General features: G+C 35.2%; 1 pseudogene across 1 annotated transcript; it reads left to right on the top strand.

The window, feature by feature from the left end:
- The first annotated feature begins 7,427 nt into the window (after window positions 1-7,427).
- On the top strand, window positions 7,428-8,844 carry LOC149208397 (uncharacterized; annotated as a pseudogene). The gene is made up of 2 exons (XR_016252099.1): window positions 7,428-8,270; window positions 8,462-8,844. The product of XR_016252099.1 is annotated as an uncharacterized LOC149208397 (transcript).
- The last annotated feature ends 326 nt before the right edge of the window (window positions 8,845-9,170 follow it).

The following is a 9,170-nucleotide window of genomic DNA, read 5'->3' on the forward strand; positions in this document are numbered from 1 at the left end:
TTCCAAAATTTTAATTATCCATATTTACTAGGTGGATGGTAGAGATTTAACCTTTATGTAATATTCTAGAATATTCACAGTAGTATGCACAAATCAAAGGTCGAGATTTATCTCCAAAGTAGTTACACACTTTTTTCCCTTTTAATTAAATTAATTAATTAAATAATGTCATATGAACAAGTGTCACTTGAAGTGAGTCTTTTTAGGCATGTGGAAATGATAAATCATGGTATTAGCCAATGGTATTGTAACAAAATCTATTTCCATATTAAGAATCTTCATGACATGTGGGGGTAAATCTCCATGGTTCAGAATCTTATTCCATGTTTTTTAATATATATATATATATATATATACTTATATTAATTCTTTTTATAATTAATAATAATATATGTAGGAATTTACAGGGTAAGTTCCTTAGATTGAACACCAAAGGACACCGCTCACAAACAGATCATTTATCAGTACACCAATATTCTTAATGTGGTTAAAACCCTCAAAGAGGGAAACATTCAATGGCCTGAGCCAACTCGGCCACTTCAAGCAATTTATTAATGTAAAAGAAAGAAAATTTACATAAGATTCTCTCATAAACGGTCACAGAAAAATGACCCTCCATGCTCTTCAAATAGAGATCATGGACCAATCGGGTGTTAAGCCACAGATCAAGTATCGGTAATACTGAGGAGAGAATGAACCGTCAGATCACTTCATGTCTAGAACATATCGTGACCATCAGATTTGTAAGTTAGAAAAGGTACATACTAAAGAAACACACTTTACCTAACTATACACTAGACCAAGTTATACTTAACTATTTCCTATGTGTCAAAATATCCTAACACCCCCCCTAAGAACAACTTGGGATAGGATTGAAGGATGTACACAGATGACATAATAGGAGAAGGAAGGAGGCATTAGAGCCTATCCCCTCGTAATGACAAATTCCTGAACTCCAACCATAAATCAAAGTTTAGTAAACTTCGCCTCTGTGAGAGCCTTTGTAAAGATGTCTGCAACTTGATCATCGATTGAACAATATTGCACATCAAGAACATGGTCACGAATGAGATTTCTGATGAAGTGCATGTGTAGTTCAATGTGTTTGTTGTGCTAATGTTGGACTGGATCTTTACATAGTTGAATGGCACTTTGATTATCACACCAAAGTGTAGTCGAATGCTGATGCTGAAAACCAAACTCTGACAGGATCTGACGAAGCCACAAGGGTTCATTACTAGCTTCAACGATGCCACAATACTATGCTTCTGCTGAATAAAGAGAAAAAAACACTTTGTTTCTTGCAAACCCATGTAATAGGTCCAGAACCGAGAGTGAAGACATAACCTGCAGTATACTTCCGATCATTAGGGTCACCAGCCCAATCAGAATCAGTGAAACCAACCAATAGAGCAGATGCTTCTGCACTATAATGAATCCCAAACTGAACTATACCTCGAACATAACGAAGTATTATTTTAGCTGTTTTCTAATGACTTTCATGTGGGTTGTGCATAAACCGAGCAACAAGGCCAACATCAAAGGAAAGGTCAGGACGGGTATGGGTCAGATACAAAAGTTTTCCAACAAGCTGACGGTATAAGGGAGCATCAACTTTAGGGGAAGTACAAGTGACTGAAAGTTTAACTCCAGAATGAAAGGGAGAAGGGGTTGCCTTACAATCTTCCATGTGAAAGTGGCATAGAAGATCACAGACATACTTGGACTGAGAAAGGGAAATACCTTCTTTGGATTGCAAGACTTGAAGACCAAGAAAATAATGTAAGTGTCCTAAGTCTGTCATTTCAAACTTCTTTTTAAGGCTAGACTTCACATGGTTGATAAGGTTGTGATCACTACCAGTAAGGATAAGATCATCAACATAAAGAACAAGAATGATTGGGGACTTACCCACTTTCTTGATGTAGACATTATTGTCAGAATGACACCTAGAAAAGCTAGTATCTAAAAGAAAACTATCCATTTTGGCATACCAAGCCCGAGGGGCTTGTTTGAGACCATAAAGGGATTTCTTAAGCTGACATACAAGGCTAGAGTCTTTTTGTATAAAGCCAGGAGGTTGTTCCATATAGATTTCTTCATGAAAGAAGGCGGATTTAACATCCATCTGATGGACTTCCCATTTGAAAGAGGCAGCAAGGGAAAGAACAAGGCAGATAGAGTTCATTTTGGAACAAGGGAGAAGGTTTCAATATAGTAAATGCCTTCAACTTGTGAAAACCCTTAGCAACAAGACGAGCTTTATGTTTATCAACTTTTCCATCTGGTCCAAGCTTGGTTCTGTAAACCCATTTACATCTAACAAGTTTGTGTCCCTTTGGAAGAGGAACAAGGTCCCATGTATCATTTGCCAATAATGAACGATATTCTTCATTCATAGTTGCGTCCCAATCTGGATGGCTTGAAACTTACGCAAAGGTGTCAGGATCATAATTCACTAAAACTTGAGCCAGTAAAGAAGAGGCTCTATAGAACTGAGAACGTGTACGACGTTGATCTATAGGATCACCTACAAGAGCACCTGCTGCATCCCAAGTAGCGCAGACCCATTTTGGAAGTTGAGGAATTGAAGGAAGATCCCGAGAAGGTGGGGTGGGATTGTCATCCTCACTGTCATCATCTGAAGAAGGAATATTTTCAGAAGTAGAAGAGATAGAGAGAGGTGGCACATCCGCCGAGCTAGGCTCGGAGGCCGATATATTTTCATCAAACTTTACATCTCTTATAATGATAATTTTTTTGGAGTTAGGTTGAAGAAGTCTATATCCTTTGACATCTTCAGAATATCCAACAAAAATACATTTTTCACTCTTAGGTTTTAAGGCTTTATGTTTCTCATCTGGAATATGGGCCCATGCTTCACTTCCAAAAACATGAAAGTGACTTACATATGGTTTAATTGAGCTCCATGCTTCTTCTGGAGTGATATTATTTAAAACCTTAGTAGGAGTGCGATTTACTATGTAATTTGCACAGTTAATTGCTTCTGCCCAAAAATTAAGACTAAGTCCTTTAGATTGAAGCATACAATTAGCCATTTCCTTTAAGATATGATTCTTTCTTTAAGCTACACCATTTTGCCGTGGAGTATATGGAATAATATGTTGCAATTGAATTCCATGCTCAGTGCAAAATTTGATGAATTTGTTGTTAACACATTCTCCGCCATTACCAGATCTTAGCTTAAGAATTTGATGTCCAGATTGTTTATCAACAAAGGCCTTAAAGGCCAAGAACATGTTAAAGAATTCACTCTTGATTTTTAAGAAGTATACCCAAGTGCATTTGGAGAAATCATCAATGAAAGTTAAGAAATACTTGTAGCCAAATAATGAAACAACTGGAAGTGGACCATATAAATCACTATGCACAAGATGTAAAGGGGATGAGGCATTCCAAGAGGCACATTTTTCAACACTATCCCAACGATGTTTTTCGAGTACACATCCGGAACAAACACCATCTCTGCAAGATACCATAGGAAGACCTGTCACCATATTTTCTTTACATAGATTTTGAAGGGAGCGATAGTTTAAGTGACCAAATCGCTCATGCCAAAGTTTTCTCACTTCATCATTATGAGCAACAAATACCGAGGGAAGATTTGATGACCCAAAGTTGTAAAACTTATACAACCTTGTAGAATCATCAACAATGCCAATAGCTAAAATCTATCTAGGATCTCTTAGGTCGTTAATTACAACATCATAAGGTGAAAATTCAATGGTTTTACCTTCACCTTAATGAGTTATCTGATATACAGATAAAATGTTGCAGGATAAGGTAAGAACACATAATACATCATTAAGTTGACCATTGTCTAGATGAATAGTTCCAGACCCTACAACACTAAGAGATTTATCATCACCAACATATATATTTTTGGTGTTACAATCATTTAGAGAAGAAAACATGGCTTTGCTTTTGGCCATGTGATAAGAAGCTCCAGAATCAATGAGCCACTCATGAGAATGAGAAGAAGAAGATACATTTAGTGCATAACCAGACCAAGATGCTTGACAACCACATGCAGGAAGTGTTATTCCTGAATATGAAGTTGAAGTTGAAAAGTGCTCCAAATGGATGTTATGCTTCTTCATTGCTGCTTCCAAGGCTTCCATCTTCTTAAAGCATTTGGATTCTAAGTGGCCATCATGATTACAAAAGTTGCAATGTCTATCAATATTCTTCCCATTGTTTTTAGTTTCCTTATTGTTTTGTTGAGTTGATTTTTCATTTTGAGACTGAAATTGCTTAGGACCCTTGTTTGGTTTAAGACCATTCGTTTTAGGATGTTGCTTCTTAGGATTCTTTGAACTTGGTTGCTGCTGGGTTGCTAAGGCTTTCTTAGAAGCATTCCTAGTATTAAGAAGACCAAGATGTAAGAGTTTTTCTTGTTCTCTTATTAAAGAATCACAAAATGCATCAAAAGAGGGGGGCTTGTAGTCTTCTCCTTGAGAAATAAATATTTCTCTAGTGGAATGGAAGGTGGAAACAAATACAGAGTAGGCTGATCCTAACTTAGTAAGAATGAAATAGATAAGGCTACCATCTTCCTTCTCAACCTTAACACCTTCCAAGAGAAGTCTAAGGGTCTTGAACTTGGACAAAAAATCTTCAATGGAAGAAAAAATACTGGGGTTCAAAGTAAGCAACTCATTTTCGAGTTGATGGGCTCTAATTTAATTTTTAATTCCAAAAATAGTACTGAGCTTTTTCATTGCTTCATCGGGGGTATCAATTTATGCGATATGGAATCTAAGGTCTGGAGAAATAGACATCCCTATCAACCCACGTGTTTGATCTTGCTTATTTTCCCATTTGGCTTGCTTATCTTCATCTTGAGGTTTAGACTCTAGGCCTGAGGCTATTCTAGAAAGACCTCTACTTCTGAGTAAATCCACTATGTAGGATAGCCATTAGAAATAGTTGGTGCTGTTAAGAATAACTAGGCATGAAATTTCCATTTTAAAAGAAACTAAAGCTGTAGATGCTGAAACTAAGTGTTCGAATGGAAATATTTCGAAAAATTAGGCCAATTGAAAAAAAAAACGGCTCTGAAAACGACTTCCGGATGAAAGTTATGGTTTTTTGAATAAAAGTTGTTGAAGATGCCAAGGAACCACGTGAATGTTTTGAAGTTGATGATAATGTTATATTTAAAAAAAAATTCTCCCCATTTCCAAACTTAATCTAATTAACTCACTTTAAAAAAAATTACTTTATGTGACCCACTTTTATAAATAAGTGATAATCACTTTTACAATGGTACTTTATGAACTATTCACTAAATTGTAACTTAAATAAAAGATAAAATGACTTTAGAATTATAAGTGACTCATTTTTTATAATGGGTGAGAACATTTCTACATAAAGTAACTTTAAAACATAAGTTACATGTGTTTTTTGAAAAAGTAACTCAACGAAAAAAAGACTTAAACCCAAGACTTCTATTCTCATAAAGTAACTTTAGACCAAGTGAGCAAGTTAAAAAATTTAGTAATTGTTGGAAATGAGGAGGGTTTTTTTTGCTCACTGAAGCCTTGGGGTGCGTGCTTACTTGAAAACCCATTTTTTGCTTAGAAAACAAAAAACAACCACACAAACCAATCAAACAAGCTCACCAACGGATGCGGCCCTCGAATGACTCTGATACCATGTAGGAATTTACAAGGTAAGTTCCTTGGATTGAACACCAAAGGACACCGCTCACAAACAAATCACAGATCAATACACCAGTATTCTTGATCAGTCCACGGCGTAATCCAACGCGGCCACTTCACGCAATTTATTAATGTAAAAGAAAGAAAATTTATATAAGCTTCTCTCATAAACGGTCACAAACAAATGACCCTCCATGCTCTTTAAATAGAGATCATGGACCAATCGGGTATTAAGCTACAGATCAAGTATCGGTAATACCGATGAGAGAATGAACCATCAGATCACTTCATGTCTAGAACATATCGTGACCGTCGGATTTGTAAGTTAGAAAATGTACATACTAAAGAAACACACTTTACCTAACTATACACTAGACCAAGTTATACTTAATTATTTTCTCTGTGTCGGAATATCCTAACAATATCATGAAGTGAGTGTTTTGATGTTTATTATGAATTGATGCGTATTAACGTTTATTAGCCATTTAATTTATATGACTACCTTAATTAAATATTTCAACTATCCTTGATAATAATTATAAAATGTAAGATATACATACCATATAGGTAACATGATGAATCTAATGGCTATTACATTTTTAAAAGTATTTGATTGCAACTGCATTTAACATTTTTAAAAGTATTTGATTGCAACTGCATTTTACATTTTAAAAGTAATTATTTTTGGTCATTGAAAATGGAACAATGGTTGATTTTAGACATGACTAAATGATTGGTAAATGTGAATAGGTATCAATTCATGGTAAACATCAAGACACTTACATTATGATACATCTCACATTGCCCAAATAAAAAAAACATAAAAATTAATTAAATTACAACTTATTTTAAATTATTATTATTATTAATTATAACAAGAATTAATAAATTATTATTATTATTATTATTAATTATAAAAAAATTAATATATGAGCTAAATAATATTGTTAACCATAGAGATTCACCTCACTTTACTATAGGAATTTTTAATTTGTATATAGCTTTTGGTACAATATCATGCCTTATCAATACCACATGTCCAATATGACAATTGTTGATATGATATTTTCTTGAATTAATTACTTTAAGATAAATTAATTAAAAGAGAATAACTAACGTAATTTGTGAATACTACTATGAATATTTTGAAATATTTTATTGAAGTTAAATCTTTATGATCCATCTAATAATTACCAATAATTAAATTAAAATTCTAGTTTTTTTGTAAGCTTGCATGACTACATCTTCATCATGTCCAAAACATAATGAACTAAAATTTTGGAATCAATTAAATTGAAATAAATTAATTAAAAAAAATAACTAACTTCTAAATAAATCTTAACTCTTAATTTGTGAATATTACATATTTTATAGAAATTAAATATTTACCATCTATCTAATAATTACCAATAATTAAATTAAAAATCTAAAAAAATTATTTTAAAATAAACATACCCTTAATCACAATTTAGACTAAAACCAATTAAAATTATCATCAATTATTATCTCTATTATCTTAAAATTAAATTATTTTAAATTAATATAATTTCAAAACCTTACTATTTAAATACCATTAAATAATATTTTATGATATTATAGCTTTTAAAAAATTGTTTTTTATTTTCACTTGTTTGGAAGCAAATGTAACAAAGAAATGAACCATTTCTCCTCATCAATGAAATTTAAAATTAAATAAACTAAAAAAAATCAAAATGCCACTTATGCACCGTGCCTAGTGTTGCTCTTTCCGACCTAACCATTTCAAATGTTAAAAGCTGTTTCATCTCGTCATCAAAATAACACAGCATAGCATAGCATAGTTTCTCACAGGTGCAGAGAGAGAGGATGAGAACAAGCCGATTTTTTCCAGCAGCGTCTGCAATATTCAACAGTAGAGTCCTAAGCACACCCACAAGCTTTCACAGCAAAAGATCATATGGACTGATCCCCATGGTCATAGAACAAACCTCAAGAGGCGAAAGGGCATACGACATATTCTCCAGGCTTCTCAAGGAGAGAATAATATGCATCAATGGCGTCATAGAAGACGATACCGCTGCGGTGGTAGTAGCCCAACTACTATTCCTGAAGTCTGAAAATCCATCGAAACCCATCAATCTCTACATAAATTCCCCTGGCTGAGTCGTGACCGCAGGCCTGGCAATATACGACACAATGCAGTACATAAGGAGCCCCGTGAGTACGTTCTGTATGGGGCAGGCGGCCTCAATGGGGTCTCTTCTGTTGACAGCAGGGGCAAAGGGGGAGAGGAGATCATTGCCCAATGCAAGGTTCATGGTCCACCAGCCCTCTGGAGGGGCCAGTGGGCAGGCGAGTGACATAGCCATTCAGGCCAAGGAAATCTTACTGACCAGGGATAGACTTAACAGTCTCTATGCCAAGCACACTGGGCAGAGCATTGATAAGATTGAGAAATGCACGGAGAGGGACACGTTCATGTCGCCCGAGGACGCTAAGGAGTTTGGGCTTGTGGATACAGTCATTGAACAGAGGCCCATGTCTCTTGTTACTGATGCTGTGGGGGGTGCCTCTGTCGACAAGGAAACAAAGAGTTGAAGACGACAAGTAGCTTCTCTTCACCTCCCTTGAATTGGGTTTTGCTTTATGGGGTTTTGGTAGGGTTTATTAGATTTTATGATTTGTGTTATTTTTTTCAGGGTTTGGAAGAAGATTCTTTTTTGGATGTCAATTTATGATTTATCCATCTCGGATCTCATTGTTATGGGCTGAAACATTATCTTCCTTTTCATTCATAGGCCATTGTTTTGCTGGAAACCTAGATTTTGTTTCGAGATACATACTGCATTGCAAATCATGGGTAGGCTTTTCTCTGAATTCAAGAAAAATATATTATGGATCATGGTTTGGATCTGTTGCACGAGGCTTGCCGTGTTTGCGATGGTGGTCATTCTCCCTGTCAAAAACATAGAACGGTATCGTTATTTCTTGATCGCCTTTGCCTCCTCCTCTACTTGGTTCTATCCATGCTGTCCCATTTTCTGGGATAGTCCACATTATATCAGATATTTCTTGCGCATTTCGGCCAGGTTTGGGAAGGTGGATATTGTTTTTGCTCATTTAATGTGGTGCGAAGCTTTTACACAATTGATTGCCTGCTTTGTTGACCTTTCAGTTAGGACCAACCCAATTCAGCAAGATCCTGAAGGACCTTACCTTACTGAGAAGGGATCAAGGGTTTCCTTTTTCATTTTTTTCCAGGTGTAATTTCACATTATAAAATGTTTGTCTTTTTTCCAAATACCAAACAATACATCATTTCACTGTACAGAACTCCAAAACTTGATTTTTGTGGTATTTCAAGCATAGTCTCTAAGATTAAGTTGCCAAGCAGTGGGAATTTGGAAAATATATTCTTCTATCGGATTTGGGCCTAATAGAGGCACCATGACGATTGATTTGATTACTACCAATGTAGCAGATTTTGGCCAAACCGTGCCTGCCTTG

Source organism: Pinus tabuliformis, chromosome 1_2 (assembly GCF_031772625.1).
Source record: "Pinus tabuliformis cultivar Carrire ecotype Pingquan chromosome 1_2, CPIR1, whole genome shotgun sequence".
In the NCBI taxonomy this organism is placed as follows: Eukaryota; Viridiplantae; Streptophyta; class Pinopsida; order Pinales; family Pinaceae; genus Pinus; species Pinus tabuliformis.